Raw genomic sequence first — 20,948 nt, 5'->3', positions numbered from 1 at the left:
ATAGCAGTAAAGTTTTCCTTAGTGGTGTGGGAGTCGTAAAATGCATCTCACTCTAACCACCCTAAGGCAAAGCAATAGTGTGAAGTCAAACTCGCGGTTGCGGTTAGATAGGTTACAATGTTCCTCGGTAATGGAGTTCTCACACATTCAGTCTGATTTAAGAGTCACAAGAACGCGCCGCTAGCCGCTCCCATACAATTGAAGTTACGCTCTCATTCTAAATTACATGAAACTTGGCATGAACATTTACGTAACATTATGTATACATGCCTGGTACCTACATACTAGTTTTCGTAACTAGAAATTGTTAAATGAACAAAATAGAGCAAAACAGAGTTTTTTTTTAAAATTTCTCATGCTCTACAAGAGGGTCATTGTTTTTCTAAAAAGTCTGTAGAAAAGTGTTACGTTTCTGCACTTGAGCATTTTACTTTCAAAGTACGTTTTTTTTATTTTTTTATGATAAGCAATTGAAATTTGGTTTTGAATGGATTTATTCTGATATTTTACTCCCTATTTCATAAAAATAAAGATACTTTTACCTAAATTGTTAATTAAAAGTACCCTCAAGAAATACTTTAATAAAAGTTTATACTTAAAAGTATTTCTTGAGTTTATACTACAAGTTTTTTAAGTTTTTTTATCGCACATGTTATTTACTTTCCTCGTATTCGAAATGAAAAGTGTTTAACTCGGGTGAAAATATCTCGACTGAAATGAGCTAGTGCCTTTAATTTCCCTCTCGCTTCCTCCCCTCTTGGTTAACAATCTACTATATGTATGTAAATCAACTCGCTGTGTTTTAAAGGTTCCAAAAACTGACCACAAATGAGATAATATAACTTCCATTCGGCGGCAGCGAAAAGGCTCTTTCGAGACAAATTGATCTAGCATAGCAATCATCCCCGTGCCCTATGGCATGACTGGTCAGTTTGGTAATGACGCATTCCGTCATCAAATGACGCGTCATTCCGGCATCAAATGACGCTCCGTGACGGAAGCGTTCCCACGAGATCGGGATAATGTGTTGGAGTGAGGAACGTGGAATGATTTGGTGCGTAATGCACAGCCATATTCGAACTTTAAGATACGTCAAATACTAGAGATTGAAACGATATGGATTGGATATGTCAGTGTCAAACAAGTGTCAAAAGTGACGTTTCTTCAAACAAACGCGTCACTTTTGACACTTGTTTGACACTGACATATTCAATCCATAGCGTTTTAATCTCTAGTATTTGACCTATGTTAATGGCCGGCATTACGTAGTTTTATCTTATACCTTTAAACGAGCAATTCTTGTATATTTATACATATATTTCGAAGATCTCGGTAACGGCTGTAACGATTTCTTTGAACTTTGGTTTATGTGGGTTTTCGGGGGCGAAAAATCGATCTAGCTAGGTCTTATCTTTGGAAAAACGCGCATTTTTGAGTTTTTATATGTTTTCTCCCGGATATTTTTATTTAAGTAACGTTGATAAAAGTTATATATCGTTGAAGCATTTAGAACGCGCCAGTCATATAATATATTTGCAGATAATTCCAGTCGAGGCTGATTGAAACTCATTACCATGCGGGGTGTTTCCGTGGCTTTTGAAATGATTAAACAATGTAAAAAATAAGTGCATTTTAACTTAGATCTCATTTCTTATAGCCATTTAAAAATCAAGTTTTTATATTAAAATTAATATAGCTCTTAAATGAATATTAAAATAAATACTTACGGCCTACAGAAGTACGGCAAATGCAAAATATACACTTACATATAAATCTTGTACTTGTAATCAATTAGGATCAAATCCAGTATCAGTAAGTCCTCATCGCGATAATTCCCTGACGCATTCCTTTAATTTAATTCCTCTATAAATCATAATGAGGGAAAGACACTGACAACGTCAAACATGTTTATTTTCCATCACATAATATTTTAATAATAAATAGTAGGTAATATCACAGTTTTATTGCTAATTTTATCATAGATCAGTATCGGAATCTTCAATAATGTTGTATAAATGTTTTCTACTTAAAATGTGTACGTAAAGTGTAGATATTTATTATCAGTTCATACCTACGTTTTGGTGCTCTTTTAGACTATATTTTCGAGTGGGAATCCACGTAGATAATTAAAATTAAACCTAAAGATATTAAGATAAACTGGAAGTGCACGTGCCTCATTAAAAGATGGCGACACCAGTAAATGTATACTGTGGGAAATGTTATGAAAGAATAACTTCGCGGCATTATTTGAAATGCAGCCTGTGTTCGAGATGCTATGACCTTGGTTGCACCAATGCTGAAAAACGGTATAATATAATGTCGGCTCAAAACAAAAAAAACTGGAAATGTCACGAATGTGTGATCAAAAAGCCTAAGCCTTACAACACCGAAACCCCAGTCAAAACAGGTTCAGTTGACTATCCAAGTAGTTCAAATGTGACCTTAAGAAACAAGGCTTTAATTAAATCTCAACTATCACCAGAACCACACATATCTTCTCGGCCTGAGCAAACTGGTGAAGCGGCGGATATGTCCTCTGAACTAGTTATGGAAATCCGATTACTTCGAGAAGAAATCAAAGCCTCACGAATGGAAACCCAGGAATTTAGAACTTCCTTATCTAAGCTTACCGCTGACCTTGCAATGAGTAATAAAAGAATTGACGAGCTTTCAGGTGACCTTGCAATGAGCAATAAAAGAGTTGACGAGCTTACAGCCCGATTGGACGCTGTTGAGCGCGCCCAACGGGAAAATACAAACATTAAAAACAACAACCTTGAAGAAACGGTCGCCTGTCTGAAGATGGATCTCAATGACCGCGACCAGGAAATCCTGTGTAACGACGTCGAAATAGTGGGCATCCCGGAGGAAAACAACGAGCGCACGTTACATCTTGCCCACATTGTGTCTAAAAAATTAGGTGTACAGTTAGAAGAGCATGATATTGTTAATGCAGAGCGCGCCGGAGTAGCGCACCGCAGCGAAACGCTGGACGGCAGAGCTCCTCGGCCCCGTCCAATCGTTGTGCGGCTAGCACGCCACTCACTGCGTGACCAATTGCTGGCTGCGGCACGGACCCGACGAGGCGTCACCACGGCTGACATGGGTTTGTCGTCATCTGCAAAGACCTTCTATGTCAATGAAAGATTGACACGTCACAATCGCCAGCTTTTTAATAAAGCCCGCGCCGAAGCCTTGCGATGCCTCTGGAAGTTTGTGTGGACGCGCGACGGATGTATCTACGCGCGCAAGGAAGAAGGAGCCCCACGGCGGCGGTTGCGCATAGAGGCTGATATTACGAAAATTTTTGGTTATTGATATGGTTTGTTCACTTAGTTATTTTAAAATTTCATTATATATTGTTTTATGCATATCTTAAACTTCATTCTGAACTGTTTTATAAGGCAATCAGTTATCATGCTACTCCTATTTACATATTTAATCCGAATGTGTGTAAAAACGGTTTACTCTTTCTAGTACTTGAATACCAAAATCTGTTATGTTACGACAAACTAATACCAAATGACTACCCATGTAAAACTCACTACTCAAAACGAATGTATAAACCAGCATCTCATTTCATACCTTTGCACAACACGATAATTACCTCCGACAGACGTCACGTGACATTACTTTGTAAGCTGCTAAGTAATAGCAAACACATCCAAATTACATTTTCTTTCAAAATTCAATTCGTTAACAACAAAAACATGCTTATTGGACTGCTGAACCCAGGATCTCTTGGCACGCGTCACGACGAGTTTCTTATTGCTATGTCGAGGTATAATGTCGATATAATGGCGATCAACGAGACATGGCTGCGCGCTGGCGAGGAAGGCCGCGCGCCCGCGCCCCCCGGCTACCGTCTGCGCCACATCCCGCGCCCTGCGGGCGTACGTACGCGTGGCGGGGGAGTTGGATTCTATATCCGCAACGGAGTTGCTGCGCGTGTCATTTCTCACCCGCCAGCACAATCAGTAGAACAAATGTGGTTAAACATCAGCATCAGTGGTACTAAGTTCGCGATTGGCACCGCCTATCGACCGCCTTGGCTCAACCCTGACTTATTTTTTGATGCCCTGACCGAAAGCATTGCTTCCATTGGTGGGATCGACAACTTGATATTACTGGGCGACTTTAATATCAATATTTTGGACGTCCAAGATGCTAGCTCTAAGAAAATGTCAGAGTTTTTAAACTATATGAATCTTACACAACATGTAGATCAGCCAACTCACTTCACGGATCACAGTGAAACATTAATTGATGTTATCTGTTCCAACATGCGCGTAAGCAATATGAACGTAAATTATATTCCGACTCTAAGTAGTCATGCGTTCCTCACGTGTGAAATACACCTAAAGAAACAACGAATTCCTCGCAGACTTTTGACTTACAGACCACTCAAGGATATAGTACAGGATAATTTTAATAGTGACATACATTCTTTGGGATTGCATAATCTTTTGACCGGAAATGTGAATGACATGGTCAAGCAATTTAACCATGGCTTACTCATGTTATTCAACATTCATGCACCTGTCAGACGGACATACGTAAAAGACTGCTCGTACCCATGGATCACATACACCATTAAGGAAATGATGAAAACACGCGATGAAGCTTATTCCAGATATAGACTGACCAAACTTGACTCTCATAAAACGTACTATAAAGAGCTAAAAAATATAGTCAACGCAGCACTGCAAAATGAAAAAACCGCCTATTTCAATCACAATATCAATATTATAAAAAATCCCCGCAATCTATGGAAAAACATTAAACAAAACGTGGCTAACTTTAAGAATACTGATTATCAATTACCTAAATCTCTTTGTAATGCTGATAAAATAAACGAACACTTTTTGAAGCTCCCAATCACTAACGGCATTAGCATATCGAATCTGACATTCTTTGAATTTCACAAATTTGGCAATAATATTTTTAAATTAGAGCCCGTTAATGAATTAACAATATTTAATATAATTAAAAAAATTGGCACCAATGCACAGGGCAACGACGGGCTCAACATAAATATGATATCAACGACTATACCAACAACACTATCAACAATAACTGCCATAGTCAACAAATCTCTAGAGACTGGAATATTCCCTGACGAGTGGAAAGTGGCGATTGTGAAACCCATTCCAAAAACCCCAAATCCTAATGAATTGAAAGAACTTCGCCCAATCAGCATACTTCCAGTCTTATCAAAAGTACTGGAAAAAATTGTTTGCGTTCAAATGTCAGCGTTTCTCGAGGCAAATAACATCCTGCCAAAAAAACAGTCCGGTTTCAGAAAGCTTCGCAGCACTACCACTGCGCTTATAGATGTGGTCGATGATGTCCTAGCTGCACAAGACGCTGGTGAGGCAACAATACTGGTGTTACTTGACTTCTCTCGCGCATTTGACACGATCGACACGACTTTACTTTTATCTAAATTAGCCTTCTATGGTTTTGACGCACTAGCTCTGAAATGGTTTCATAGTTACCTTAGTAATCGTACACAGTATGTCAAAATTTGTCATGAGGATGGCACTGAGTTACTCTCAAGCACATTGCCGGTCACTAGAGGTGTTCCACAGGGTTCTATTCTAGGACCTATCCTATTTAGTCTGTATAGTGCAGATGTAATTAGTAACATACAAAATTGTAAGTATCACATATACGCGGATGACACTCAATTATATATATCTTTCAAAGCAAGTGACACAAGCTTAGCTGTAAATAAACTTAACGATGATTTATCCAGCATAGTCAACTGGTGTCACCAGAATAATTTACAATTAAACTCCTCTAAATCTAAATTTATGTTGTTGGGTACAAAAAAACAGATTGAAATAGTTACAAGACATAACCCACAAGTTACAATCAATGGATCTCATTTAGAGAGAGTTGTAGAGGCTCGTAATTTAGGTCTGTTAGTGGATGAGTCTCTGAGATTTGAGAAACATATCTCGGAAACAATGCGCAACTGTTTTTATCGTCTCAAGGTTCTGTACAAAGTCCGTGAGTGTCTCTCCGTTGACATGCGCATTAAGTTATGTGAGGCGCTCATACTGTCAAAACTTAATTACGCAGATGTAGTCATCTGTGAACGCTTACTATATCGCACTAAGAAAATGCTACAACGAATTCAAAATGCTTGTGCCCGTTTCTGCTTTCCCATCCCTCGACGTGCTCACGTTACTCCTTTTTTAAATCGATACAACCTAATGAATATGGCCTCCCGTAGATCTCTCCATTTTGCGACCTTACTTTTTGGAATTATAAAAAATAGAGAACCATCATACCTTTATGACAAAATAAACTTTTCTCAGTGTGCTATGAGACATGCAACACGACTTACACACCGCACAACACACTGCACGGCTGCCTTCCGTGGCAGCTTCCGTTTTGCTGCCACAAAGTGCTGGAACGACTTGCCACCACCAGTACGAAATTGTTTATCAGTCGCCTCTTTTAAAGTAAAACTCCGGAACTTTCTGTTAGATAAACAAAAATTTTAGCACTTAGGCAACCGTGCCAACAAATAAACATCACACATACTCATACACACACACACATACTCACATACATACACATACGTGCCCGACAAAAGAAGATACATAGATATGTATAAAATCAATAGCCTTATAATTATTATTTATTCATTGTTGAATTTTTATGTTTTGGTTCTGCCACCATATACCTAGTTTTAGTTTTAGCTTTAGTCTTTTACCAGGCCTCACTGAAAATCAGCGTCACGTTGTGTGTCCTAGGATACACAACGTGACAAAAAGCTGAGTGGGGACCTTTTGGCACAAATATTTATGTAATTGAATCTTAGTTTTGTTATATTTTATCTTGTGTTATTAATTATTATTTGTGCTAATAAACATTTCTTATTCTTATTCTTATTCTTATAATTATCTCACCATCTGTATCTGTGGACAGTGAAACCAATAAAAGGGAAAGGTGTGCGGCGACATGAGAATTCATCAAACGCCTACGATTTATAATAATCTTTAGCAAAAACGAACCGACTTCGTAAGGCAGTCACATGTATGTCATCTTATTATGGTCTTCGTCAGCACTTACACATCGATAAGTGGATTTTTTCGAAAGCAAATGTTTTTTTATTAGCCTATTTTAGTGTCCCACTGCTGGGAAAAGGCCTCCTCTCGACCCCATCATGTGTATTCTCCTACCAATTCGGGTAGAATGCGTCCAAGTTGGTCCAAGTCGTCCCGCCACTCGGTCTGCCTGCACCCCGGCCTGCACCATCTATTGTGGTCCGTGGGTCCCACTCAGCAGCCATTTTTGCCCACCTTTCTGGGTGCATGGCAGATATGTCTAGCTCTAGTCCCGTCGCACTTTAGCTTAGCGATCTTGACACTCGTACTTACATCTAAAAAATATCCAAATTACTATAAGTGTGTCTATTGATATATGTTATTGATTTTCAATATTTCAATGCTGGCAGTAACGCCAGTAACCCTCGTGATGTTTGCTTTGTTCATTAATTATTTTGTAACTATTCGCTACGATTATGTATGTATTCGATGTTACCAATAATCAATCATAAATTTAACGCAACAAACTGATTTCACGCCAACTTATTTCGCTACACATTCAAGATAATTATATAGACTACATTACACAGTCATCATAGCTATATAATTTATAACTTAAGTTATAATTTATAACCAAGTGCCTTTCATCATCGAATTAGATTGCTCATGGATTCCTGATGTTATTTAATGTAACAATTAATGTAATTATTGGATGATCTCAGCAGGTGAGGGTTGCATCATAGTGCGTTGACTTCAACCAAATACCAGGTGTGTATCATGACTATCATATATTTGATGATTACAGGAATTATGCCGTGAGTTCCGGTACTATATGGTGTTTTTAAGACTAGCATTTTGTACCTTCATAAAATGTACCTACGAACTTGAGACCAAGCTCTGGGGCCCGTTTCTCAAAAGCTTGTAACTTGTAATACAAGCGGATGTCACTTTTTGACCGCTTCTATTAGAAAGGGACTACCACTTGTATTACAAGTTACAAGCTTTTGAGAAGCGGGCCCATGGTGTTTTCTTTTGTAGAATTCTTTAATATTCAAATTCAAACTTCTAGGCCAGTCAAATTAGATTTTTTTCCAGGAATTAATCCCTAGCAAGCTGGAAATCGCCTTAATACCTTCATTTGGTTCTAAATTAGTGCTTCATTGCCGAGTTTGCTTCATTCCAGAAGTTGTGGTTTTTTTTTCCATAACGTCTATATACCTAAAACTGGCGATTTATAATGCGATTGGCCTTTCTTCTTAAAAGTTAAATACAGAGGGCCTTCTTAAGCTCGCACCACCTTCTTACATATATGATAAGTCATATATGTATGTATGGCACACCTAATCGCAAACTAGCTAAATGACACACACTGGCCAGTACGGTTACCATCAGTTTGTCACTGACATAAACGCCGTCGAGAACGTAATTTACTTTCTATCCATCTCGCTCGCACTCGCATATTCGTGCAAACGGGATGTATAGAAAGTAAATTACGTTCTCGACGGCGTTTATGTCAGTGACAAACTGATGGTAACCGTACAGTTTCCCGGGTTGCCTCACCGGAGGTTGCAACTTGCAACTGCAACTGCAGTGTAGGTACTCGTAGGTACTGCAATTCGATATGTTGCGGAAAATGCGCAACTATGACTGACAGATTGTAATGAATGGCCTGGGGACTTAGGTTTTTACTTGTGTTTCCTTATGACTATTGTGAGTTGCGTCGGGTAAAAAAAATAGGCAACAAATACTGCCAATATTATTATCCCAATATTAATCTCCGAGATGATTTGAGATTTCAGGACATCTATATGAAAATAAATAACATAGAATAGTAGTTTTAAAAATTCACTTAAAAATTCTAAAAAAGTAACAACCACATATAAAACTACGTTATTTAAAATAGTATTTTATACAATCGTGATATAAAGCAGAGATTTTCAGTCGAGTACCGTGTTTAGGCAACGAAGCTTTCTGAGTTGCCTAAGTAAGGTACGAGATTGAAAAGCTTGATTATATCACTATTGTATACAATACTTTTTCTACTAGTCAACAAAGAATACTTAAAACTAGAAGAAGAATCATATATGTAGTTATTATGTAGGTAAAAAAACCAAAAGTATACAGCTAAGATGCGCGAGCAGCCGCGATACCTTCATACTAGTACGCGACCCGGCCCCCGCGCCCCGCGCCCCCGGCCGGTTGGTCAACGACACCTCGTAACTCATGAGGCCCTGGTACTTGCTCCGCGCTTTCGATTGGTCAATTTCATTATAGTTGACTAAACTGTATCGAAATGAATATTAGTTGACTAAACTGTATTGAAATGAATATTACAGTTGACTAAACTGTATCGAAATGAATATTATAGTTGAGTTGGGGTCCCATAGTGGAAAAAGTATGCGATTTCACTTTGGTATACGAAGTCTTAATTCAAGCATTGCAGTCGACGAGTAGAAAAACAAGCTTTTCAACGATCATTACAAACTTTAAAACAAATAACATAATTATACAAATAGAGTATAATCGTTGTTAAACAATGGGTAATACTAGTTATATATATATAATGGGTACTCGGTAATTGTCTGAATGTGACATTACACGTAAAGCTGACGGCGTAACTAGCCTTGTGAGAATGTTGTTACAATTATTGTAAATAATTATGGGGTCCATTTTAATTGTTTATTTGACTGTTTTTACTCCGAAGAATACGTAGGTATGTGTAGAGTACACATGCGTACCTACCTAGGTAGGTAGGTACATCGGTACATGCCGTACACATTTATACCTACGCTTATTTATATTGGATAATTCTCAATACCGTTATTGAAATCCGATATTGGCCTTAAATACCGGAATTGAAGATCATTTTTAGGGTTCCGTAGCCAAATGGCAAAAAAACGGAACCCTTATAGATTCGTCATGTCTGTCTGTCTGTCTGTCTGTCCGTCTGTCCGTCTGTCTGTCCGTCCGTATGTCACAGCCACTTTTCTCCGAAACTATAAGAACTATACTGTTGAAACTTGGTAAGTAGATGTATTCTGTGAACCGCATTAAGATTTTCACACAAAAATAGAAAAAAAAACAATAAATTTTTGGGGTTCCCCATACTTCGAACTGAAACTCAAAAATTTTTTTTTCATCAAACCCATACGTGTGGGGTATCTATGGATAGGTCTTCAAAAATGATATTGAGGTTTCTAACATCATTTTTTTCTAAACTGAATAGTTTGCGCGAGAGACACTTCCAAAGTGGTAAAATGTGTGTCCCCCCCCCCCCTGTAACTTCTAAAATAAGAGAATGATAAAACTAAAAAAAATATATGATGTACATTACCATGTAAACTTCTACCGAAAATTGGTTTGAACGAGATCTAGTAAGTAGTTTTTTTTTATACGTCATAAATCGCCTAAATACGGAACCCTTCATGGGCGAGTCCGACTCGCACTTGGCCGCTTTTATTTTAGGAAAAACCAGTTAAACCCTCAATGATAACGCGTTATTTTTAATATATTGTGACACATTTAAAATTTATTAACATAATCTATGCATTTTATGTACCAAAAGCCGTCTTCTTATTCATAATTTTTAACTTGAAACTAAACAATTCTAATATATAGGTACAATATTTAAAACTTTCGGGTTTTGAACACATATTGACTCACATTTATAGACGGGTCTAACGCGAAATTTATTCAATAGCCGACGTACACGTCTAATAGGTATACCGGAATTCCTATATTTTCATATTGATCCTCTTCAATTCCGGTATTAAAATATCGTAGGTCCGGCTATTATATTCATTCATAAATTAGACAAGTCGGATCACGGGTAAATGCAAAAAATAATTAAGATTAGTAAAATGGTCTTGGTTACCGCGATAGTTACTCATGAAATAAAATTATTAAAACGGATTACGAGTATATCACGTATATAATCCGTTTTAATAGTTTTATTTCAAGATTAGTAAAAACAACCTTCTACTGTACATTTGTGTATTAGCTTTAATTATGCGTTACTGATATGGTTGCTGGAAATGCAAGTCATCTTCAGTATTATACCTCACAATACGCATCGAGCTTTATACTAATAATTGAGAAGATAATTAAAATGAACTCAAGTGTAAACCCATAAAAGAAATCGATTACTCACTGCAACAACGATTAAAACAACACTCATATGAATAAAGATAATTTTCGCTCAGAATAAAAGAATCAGTGACGAAGCAAGACTTAAACAAAACGCATTTCAAAACCATTATACTTTGAGCTTTAAGGACGAAATGATCCAGAAAAGTTGGAAACAAATATCAATGAAACAAGTATAAGGAAGAGGCCAACGGACACTGGGCATTCTACAATATGCAATCGGTGCATGATGAAAGTGTGAAGCCAATATTTAACCAATTAAATTGCAATCAAGTGTATGTTGGCACGTTGGCTTTGCCTGTTCTTTATGAATGAGTTTGACGTGCTATTTTGTTGTGACTGACATTTGATATACCGTAAAACGGAGTGAGTAGGTTTCGCGGGGAGAGTTGAGTTATGAATGAGGAGAGAAGGTTTGAGAGGGGGGTGAGAAGGGATTTTAAGGCTACTGCTACAAAAATAATGTATTCCAATTTAAAATGGAGCTATAGTAATACACATAATAAAAAAAAATCGATCCAACAATCTTCCAAAATCACCTTTGTATGAAAACACCTCTCACCCCAAATACGAGGCACTACGGGGTGAGGTGGGTTTTCCTCTTTATCGTCAAAGTTATGAAATGGAACTACCCAAAATAAAATAAAAAACTAAAATACAAACGTCCGGAACACTTATTATATACACCATTCAGTTTTCATATGTAAAAATAAAATGTTATCGAGGTTTGAATTTCAGTTTTGACCCTACTCACCCCATTTTACGGTACTTTTTGTGATCTACTGTAGCGTTTATAAATGCTGTGTCTTCATTTTTTTCAGAGACAGATGTAAATTGGTCAAAATATAGTTTCTGAATAAAAAGCCTCAGCCGGTCCCTGGCGCATTTCAAACTGTAAGACAGGTCTACGTACCTACTTTAACATAATACTTTCATAATTATGTGTGTTTTGGCTAAAAATCGTGGGTTCAAACACTTCAAACCTCGATTGTTCAATACGTAAAGAGCAGAAAAAAATCGTCATCGAAAAAAATGCAAATAGATTATTTACTAAATATTTGGTCAAGATAGATAGATAGAATAATACTTTATGGGCACACCTCAGTAAAAAGATACCTACAAAAGAAAATAATAATTGATTAAATGTAGAAGCAGACAAAAGGCGGTATTATCGCTAATGAGCGGTTTCTTCCAGACAAACCTTTGAACCAGGATCCTTGTCATGCACAGACAAGAAGTAAAGATCTGCGTGAACATTAGATCTGAGCCGATATTACTACTAACACGAATACTTATAAAAACCCTTTGGGCGTTAGAAGGCTAGTACGAGCAAAGCCAAGGTACAGTCTAGTCCAGTATAGTGTAGCTAGCCGGTGGTCTGTCGTCGTTTTTGGCGCCGACAGCGCTCTCGAACAATGGAGTGGTATCTGGCATCGGCATATTGTTAGCTAATGGCCGCTCGTGAGGCACTTATGCCATTAATTGTACGTGTCATTATGACAACAATGCAGAGTAAAAATAGTTCAAGACGATATAAAGGAAGAATCTGAATAGGACCTCTACTTGAAATAATTTATTTTCATGATGTAGTAGGGAAACCAGCAAATGAATAGCCTGATAGTAAACAATTGCCGTCGCCAACACCAGAGGAGTAAGTGCGTTGCAGACGTTTAAGATGGGAGTACGCTCTTTTCTTGAAGGTCGTTTCGGTTCAGAAAAACCGCGAGTTCTTTCCACAATTCAGCTGTGCGAGGCAGGAAATCTAGGTAATTCCGGCTTCGCACGGACAGGCGTGGCTCACTCCGCGATTTCGTCGCTTTGCTACAGGTAGCTAAAAGTACATCCGTTCGACCCCAATTTTGGGGAAAGCCATAAGCCGCGCGTGGCGCTGTCGCCATTTATTAGCGGCCATATCTGTGCTGATCATAACAGACGCGTTTTGTTAGAGAGTGAGTCTTCTGTACCTAGTACTATTATTTATTCTGTGGCACGGGTTAACAAATACACAAACAAACCTTGCTCAAGAATCACTATCGATAGATGAAAATCCGTTCAGTAGTTTTTGAGTTTATCGCGAACATACAAACATAAAACAGACAGATGCGGCGGGGGACTTTGTTTTATAAGGGATAGTGATAAATATGTTTGAAATATGTTTGTTTAAAGTGTCATTCAATAGAACTTGCTAACTATGTAAACAAACCGCCATACTAAAATTGACACTGAATGTCAAATTACTAGTAACTTTTGTTTACATAGTTAGCAAGTTCTATTGAATGACACTTTAAGTGGTTTGACGACCGGTCTGGCCTAGTGGGTAGCGACCCTGCCTGTGAAGCCGCGGTCCTGGGTTCGAATCTCGGAAGGGCATTTATGAAATGAAATGAAATGAAATGAAATGAAATGAAATGAAATGAAATGAAATGAAATGAAATGAAATGAAATGAAATGAAAGTTTATTCACGAAAACATATGGTACAGTAGATGTTATTAAGTGTACATATTGACCCATGATATGTTCGGCCTTATGGCATGTGAAAATTATTTGTATTGACATAGTTCATGCATGTCAAAAGAAAATACGTTACAAAATGTCGCGTTTACTAAAATATTATCAAAAATTAAATTATTAAATACAAACATCAAGTTTCAAGCCTCAATCTACAGTCAGTTAGTCATTTGTGTGATAAGCACAGATATATGTTTCTGAGTCATGGTTGTTTTCTATGTATTTAAGTATCTGTATATTATATATGTCGTTGTCTGAGTACCCACAACACAAGCTTTCTTGAGGTTACCGTGGGGCTTAGTCAATTTGAGTAAAAATGTCCTATAATATTTATTTACTTTATTTATTTATTTATATGTTACTTAAATGTTTATACCAAGGTTTATGTTATTTCGGTTTGTCGTTTTAAAATGAGAGCATAACTTCGATTGTATGTGGGAGCGGCTTTTTGCATCGGATCCGTGCGACTCTTCACTACATAGTATAAAATAAAGTCGCTTCCCGCTCTCTGTCTGTCTGTCTGTATGCTTAGATCTTTAAAACTACGCAACGGATTTTGCTGCGTTTTTTTTAATAGATAGAGTGATTCAAGAGTAAGGTTTATGTATAATTTGTTAACCCGTGTAAATTCGGGGCGGGTCGCTAGTAGGAATTATAGGAGTCAAAATGGTAAAACTACAGTGCAACGTTACATCGAAGCGCTCAGACTCGATAGGTCCTTAGTAGGTAGGTATTCTACGGTTCACCATTAATCATTATAGCTCGGTATTCTACGAGTATACTGCTTCAATTTGAATTAAATTTAGAACTTATTATTTTGATTTGATTTTGTTTCTAGTTCCATACCATATATACATAGACTTAAATATTTTAGAGAACTGTTAAAAATGCAGAGTTCGTCTATGCTAACAAAGTGAGAGAGTGTAAGCAAAATTAATTTCAATGACATTAAATTTTATGGATGAATCCTTGTCGCTAAACTACGTTCAATTGATACTGAATTCAGTACGAGTTTTTGTAATTCAGTTTTTATATTGTACTTCTAATGCAATATAAACCGCATTAATAGGTTAATATCTGGAAGACCGAGCTTTGCTCGGAAAACATATAAAAACTCAAACATGCGCGTTTTCTCAGAGATAAAACGTAGCTACATCGATTTTTCGCCCCCGAAAACCCCCATATAGCAAATTTCATCGAAATCGTTAGAGCCGTTTCCGAGATCTCCGAAATATATAAATATACAAGAATTGCTCGTTCAAAGGTATTAAGATGACTTTGTTATCTCTATTCTATACGCCTTACTAACTCTATGTGCTTTATTGTGAAAAAACAAAACACAACGACAGTGAAGAACGGAATTCTTAATTTAAATTTTTACAGATAAACTCCAATAATAATACGATTCTTACTGAGCACATTGAGATGGTCTTTTGGTTGGAAAGCCCGTTCAAAATTTTAACTTAATAGCATTTTAACAAGGTTGTATTTTGTAGATCTTTTTTATAGTAGGCTATTCAGAAAAAAATTAATATCCCACAAAAATAAGTAAGGAGAATCAAACTTTGTGTCAAGCACATAAGTCATAAATTGTATATGTCAAAGTTGGAAGTAAGGATATTTCTCGCTAAAACTACTTCCTTATATAAAATGACCAGTGTTAGCTAGTAACCTTAACCCTAAGCAACCAAAGATCAGGCTGCAGTTGAAAAACTAATAAAGATAAAGTGAAGTTGATAATTTTCCCGCCGTCTCCATGACGGTTTTAGTTAGGTATTGACTGGTCAGCTGCCTGTTAGCTATAGTTTTCGCGAAAATCGCCAGGACAGCGGTGAAATTATTTGTATGAAAACTTGCAACTTTAAATGCATTTTTAGCGAAACCACTGCACTCTAAAATGAAGTCAAAATCAGTCCATCGGCTCAATTTTTTGCAAGCTTTCCAATGGTACCCGACACGATTCTTACAAATAAAAAATATTTTGAGCTGACCCTTTTCAACCCCTAAATTTTCCCCTAAAATAATGAGTAAGCGGTTTTGACTTATTAATAATGTTAGTGGTGGTAATTGCTATAACTGTTCCAAATTTTAGCTAGATAGCTAAAATTTGGAAATTTTTAGTAGATACTTCAAACGGTTTCTGAGAAAAACACATTTAACTGATTTGCAAGACCGATGTGATCCCATAAGTGTACCGCGAACAAAGTTTGTGCGGTACACTAAAAATTAACTAAACAAGAATCGCTACAGATCTACATAACATCCAATTCTTTGATTCAATTGAATTCTGTTTATATTTGCCCTAAAGTAATTAGGTAATTGTGTTGTTACTTCACGCTACGTTTAATACAGTCAACAAAACTGAATTACATCAAATATCACGTTTCAAATTAAATCGTCGTAAGCGACTTTAAAACTGTATTAGAATACGACAAAAAGGCTTCGCTAAGCTGTATTGCCCTTTTGTAAAAGCGAATAGCCCTTTCCAAAGTGTACGTGAGTCGGTTTTTATTGAGCTACATAAGATTCTATTTCAAAATGTTGTCATAGGATTTCGTGACGTGAATTTTTGAAGACATTGTTTGCTGAGAATATGTTTGTGCCATATCCATTTTTATACAAAATCGTTTTTTATGATTTCTGAAATAACAAAAAATAATAGGTACATGAATCTGGGGGCACAGTAGTGCCCCCGCCAAGACGAGCAAAGCGAAGCGCAAGGGCACTACCTACCTTTTCTCGAAGCGCTTCGTCGTTTTTTTGAACCCTCTTAACTTGGGTTTGGATTAAGTATACCAGATAAACAAAACTCTCGGCATATGATGTCAATAGTGGACTTATTAAGCATAAAAAATTTCAATTGCATAGCTCTTATACTTTTGATTTTATTAATGTCTAAAAAACCCCGATTTCGTCACTGACTCATTCACTCACTGTTGATCATCAAAACCTCTAGGGTACTTCCTGAAGTCCTAGGAAGCTGGAATTTGGTATGTGAGATAGTATTAGTCCACAAACAACAAAAAAAATTCAAAAACTTGAAATTATTAGCCCCTAAGGGGGTGAAAAAGGGGGTGGAATTTTGTATGGGAAATAGATAACCGCGGAACCGATTTAGTTGAAATTTGGTATGTAGATACTGTAGATAGTTATTGTTATGGGGAAGGATATAAAATAGTTTTAACCCCAAAATCACCCCGTAAGGGTGAAAAGGGGTGGAAAAAGGCGTTAGGGGAAAAAGGGGGTTGAAGTTTGTATGAGGAATCAGTAAAAAAGCAGATATTATATAAAAGATGCCCCCCAGGTACGTATTTCAGGATTTTTAATAGTAAATCACCCGCAACCCTTTAAATCAGAAGATTGTCATAAGCAACTTACAAAAAGATGTGAAATCCCACCAAAAACATTTTCATGTAAAAGGTTGCCAAGACGAAACCATAAGGCTCGCACTGACAAAAAGTTATCAGATATCTTGTAGAGCCAAGCTTCTAACTCTACAGGCCCTACCTTCACAGACTCTACACCTTAGTCAAAATATGTGGCTTGGCCGTTTCATTATTACAAGAACTATTTTATAATAAAAAATAATGAATAGTGAATACATATTTCACCTTACGCCCATGTGACGAAACAGTCAAGCCACATATTTTGACTAAGGTGTAGAGTCTGTGAAGAGTGTGAAGGTAGGGCCTGTAGAGTTAGAAGCTTGGCTCTACAAGATATCTGATAACTTTTTGTCAGTGCGAGCCTTATGGTTTCGTCTTGGCAACATTTTACATGAAAATGTTTTTGGTGGGTTATAGTGTCTATAACAATAAACAATTTTAATTGCATTTTAAATTGAATATTGTTAAAGATTATAAAATTACATTTAATACGTATGATAAATACTATACAAGGTAGTCGCGTGCTCCGATTCCGATACTACGAGTAAGCGTATAACTTATAAATATGGCGAGAGATAGGGTAACAGAGTAATGTGCACGGCAGGACAGGTGTGAGTGATCAATTAAAGAGGATCGATGGACCAGATTACGGCGGCGCGTGCGCCGGGTCGTGGTGCGAGGGACAGGCGGTTAGCGTGTCTACATATATGTACCTCTCGCGTTAAATATATGATAGTCCCTACAATAGACGACCATATTACAAAGAGTGTAACCAGCGAAAATGCTGAGGTCTCAAAGGGAAGGGGCCGACCGCTGACAAACTGGGCTTCGACCATCAAATAAGACCTACGGACGCGAGGCGTGACGCCGGATATGACAAAAGACCGCCAAAAATGGCGCCAGAGTGTTAGATGTGCCGACCCCAAGTAAATGGGATAAGGCAAGGAGCCATGATGAGCCTTTCATAAATTGATTAAGCCCCACAGGCTCGAGAAGGTTTGTGTACTCAGACAACGATGTATATAATACTAATATTACTAGGTACTACTTATACAAATACATAGAAAACAACCAACTCACGAAGAAATATCTGTGTTAATCACACAAATAAATGCCCTCAGGATTCGAACCCAGGACCATCGGCTTCATAGGCAGGGTCATCGACAAGGTCAGTTCGGTCGTCAACCAAATACCACATGTTTTTTAAAGCTAATCTCCTAACTTGTACCACACGCAATATATTCACGACTATTCCAATCATCCTATGCTCGAGTGGTACAGATTGCTCCCGGCGATAAGTCCGCAACAAAAATAAACGATCGGAAATGGATCTGCCATCTGTTGACATAGCCATTGCCTGTCACGTCTATCGATTGACATATCACAGTAAAATATTTTAGTAGCATTTTTATCTGATGACGACCACGCTAAAGTTTATTTATTTTATAATATAGGCATGTTTATAATAAGTATTGATTGTGATGGTGGCAGGTGGAAATAGAATGGGGAAAAACACAATCCTATAAACTGTGCTTAAAGGAAACTTTGAACCATTCATTTATTTTTAAAGACATTTTTCAGTCAAGACATTGATTTTTTATACCACTTTTTTATGATATTGGAGGCAAACGAGCAGACGAATCGCCTGATGGTAAGCGATTACCGTCATCTATGGACACTCGCAACACCATAGGGGTTGTAAGTGCGCTGCCGGCCTTTGAGAGGGAGTACGCTCTTTGGAAGGTTTGAAGGTCATTATTGATCCGGAAATACCGCAGGCGACAGGTCATTCCACAGATTCGTTATGCGCGTCAGGAAGTTTTTGGAAAAACGCACAGTTGAGGACTGACAGCAGTGACAGCCATCTAAGTGAAAAACAAGAGAGAATACGGCCTCTCTGATAGTAAGGGGTAGTTTTGAAAGGGGAGAGGATATCACGCTCCATCTATAGATTAAGAACTGTTTTGCGTACTTTTTCAAAATTTTAGACACAGTAGTTTCGGAGGTAAAAGGGGGGAATGGTCGGACAGACAGACGCACGAGTGATCCTATAAGGGTTCCGTTTTTTCCTTTTGAGGTACGGAACAAACAAACGTAGGTGTACCTACAAAGAGCGATAATATATCTAAAAATACGCAATAGACTTCGGCCGTGCCCGCGCGAATTACATTCGAAATCTTGTATTTAAACATTTTAAATAAGTACTTGTAGGGATGTATTCCCCATATTTTAGACAACAAAGCAATTCCATTCGACTCCTTTATTTCCATTTGCAATGACCTTACGCAATAAGTTTCACAAGACACATACGAGCTAAACAATAGAGGCGGTTCCCAGCACTTACGTTCCCTCTTAGTACGATAAAGTCGTAAGTAGTATGCAGCGTCTATGAAGTTAGTACCGTCGTCAGTTGAGGTACGTATGGTCCCACGATACAGGTTGCATATGTGATCTAGATCTTTTCTATATGTGAAATTGGCGATGGATGAGATGGGTCAGCATTTTAAGTGATGAGTAATACGAGGAGTTGTGTAAATTGATGTGGATGTGTAAATTTTTGCCAGTTTTTGGACGGTTTTGGTCTAATTGCAAAAAATAAGCAATAGAAGAGCATGTTTAGGTAGGGGAGGTAGGGGACACTTGGGCAGTTGGGAGGCATCGTGCACCCCCTTGTAAATTTTCCTGATTTATAAGGGGGTGCCTGATAAGTCTCCCGACTCCTAGATGAGTTAGATTAAGTCCTTCAAACTCTGGTGATGCGAATGCCAATTTGCGACGGTAATTGCTTTTACCATCAGGCGATCTGTCTACTCGTTTACCTACTATATCATTAAAAAATCAAGGGTATTGAAACTTCCTTGATTCACTAGAAGACAAAGTATAGGAGAAAGAGAATTCGTGATGGGGTCTTGCTTGACTGTGACTCTAAGGCCAACTTGCACCATTCCACTAACCCGGGGTTAAGCGGTTAAACCGTTAACCTAGTGTCAAATTGTACTGGTAACCATGGTAACTCCAGGTTTAGCGGGTTAAACCCGGGTTAGTGGAATGGTGCAAGTAGGCCTTACCCTTGATTTAGGTGTAGTTGGTGTCGATGCAAGAATGATGATGAGGAATGAAGATGTAGATTCAACTAGGAAATTTAAATTTAAAACTTATCTAGTCATGATAATTATTGCAATAACTCACCTCGTTGCTTCTCCCATGCGCGTGCGACTCGACACTCCAGACACCGGCTCTGTAACAATACAAATAATAAATTAAACCCCTCTTCGAAAAAAAAATATATCTATGTATAGGATTTTATATTCTTCTTCCTCGCGTTCTCCCGGCATTTTGCCACGGCTCATGGGAGCCTGGGGTCCGCTTGGCAACTAATCCCAGTAATTGGCGTGGGCACTAGTTTTTACGAAAGCGACTGCCATCTGACCTTCCAACCCAGAGGGTAAACTAGGCCCGTATTGGGATTAGTCCGGTTTCCTCACGATGTTTTCCTTCACCGAAAAGCGACTGGTAAATATCAAATGATATTTCGTACATAAGTTCCGAAAAACTCATTGGTACGAGCCGGGGTTCGAACCCGCGACCTCCGGATTGCAAGTCGCACGCTCTTACCGCTAGGCCACCAGCGCTTCCTAGGCCACCAGCGCTTCGGATTTTATATTATGTACTAAAAAACTATTTGCAGTCATTGCAAGTAAGTTTCTGGGTCGAAAAAAATATTAAGTGCTATTTTTAAAAACCCTAAACGATTGGACTGGTGGGAGATGGGTTAAGGCCGGGATACGTGGACAGAGAGGAGGGAGGCCTTTGCCCAGCAGTGGGACCCTCTAGGGCCTAGGGCCT

General features: G+C 37.9%; 1 protein-coding gene across 1 annotated transcript in view; it reads right to left on the bottom strand.

Annotated features, from left to right (window-relative positions):
* LOC134647415 (uncharacterized) overlaps positions 1 to 20,328 on the bottom strand; it is a 120,153-nt gene extending 99,825 nt beyond the window's left edge. Inside the window, exon 1 of the mRNA XM_063501769.1 lies at positions 20,292 to 20,328. The gene's annotated coding sequence lies outside the window, so the exon portion shown is untranslated. The remainder of the gene's footprint in view (positions 1 to 20,291) is intronic.
* Positions 20,329 to 20,948: the final 620 nt, after the last annotated feature.

The sequence above is a fragment of the Cydia amplana genome, chromosome 4 (assembly GCF_948474715.1).
Source record: "Cydia amplana chromosome 4, ilCydAmpl1.1, whole genome shotgun sequence".
Lineage (NCBI taxonomy): Eukaryota > Metazoa > Arthropoda > Insecta > Lepidoptera > Tortricidae > Cydia > Cydia amplana.
The sequence above is the reverse complement of the archived record's forward strand: the minus strand, read 5'-3'. Positions and strand labels throughout refer to the sequence as shown.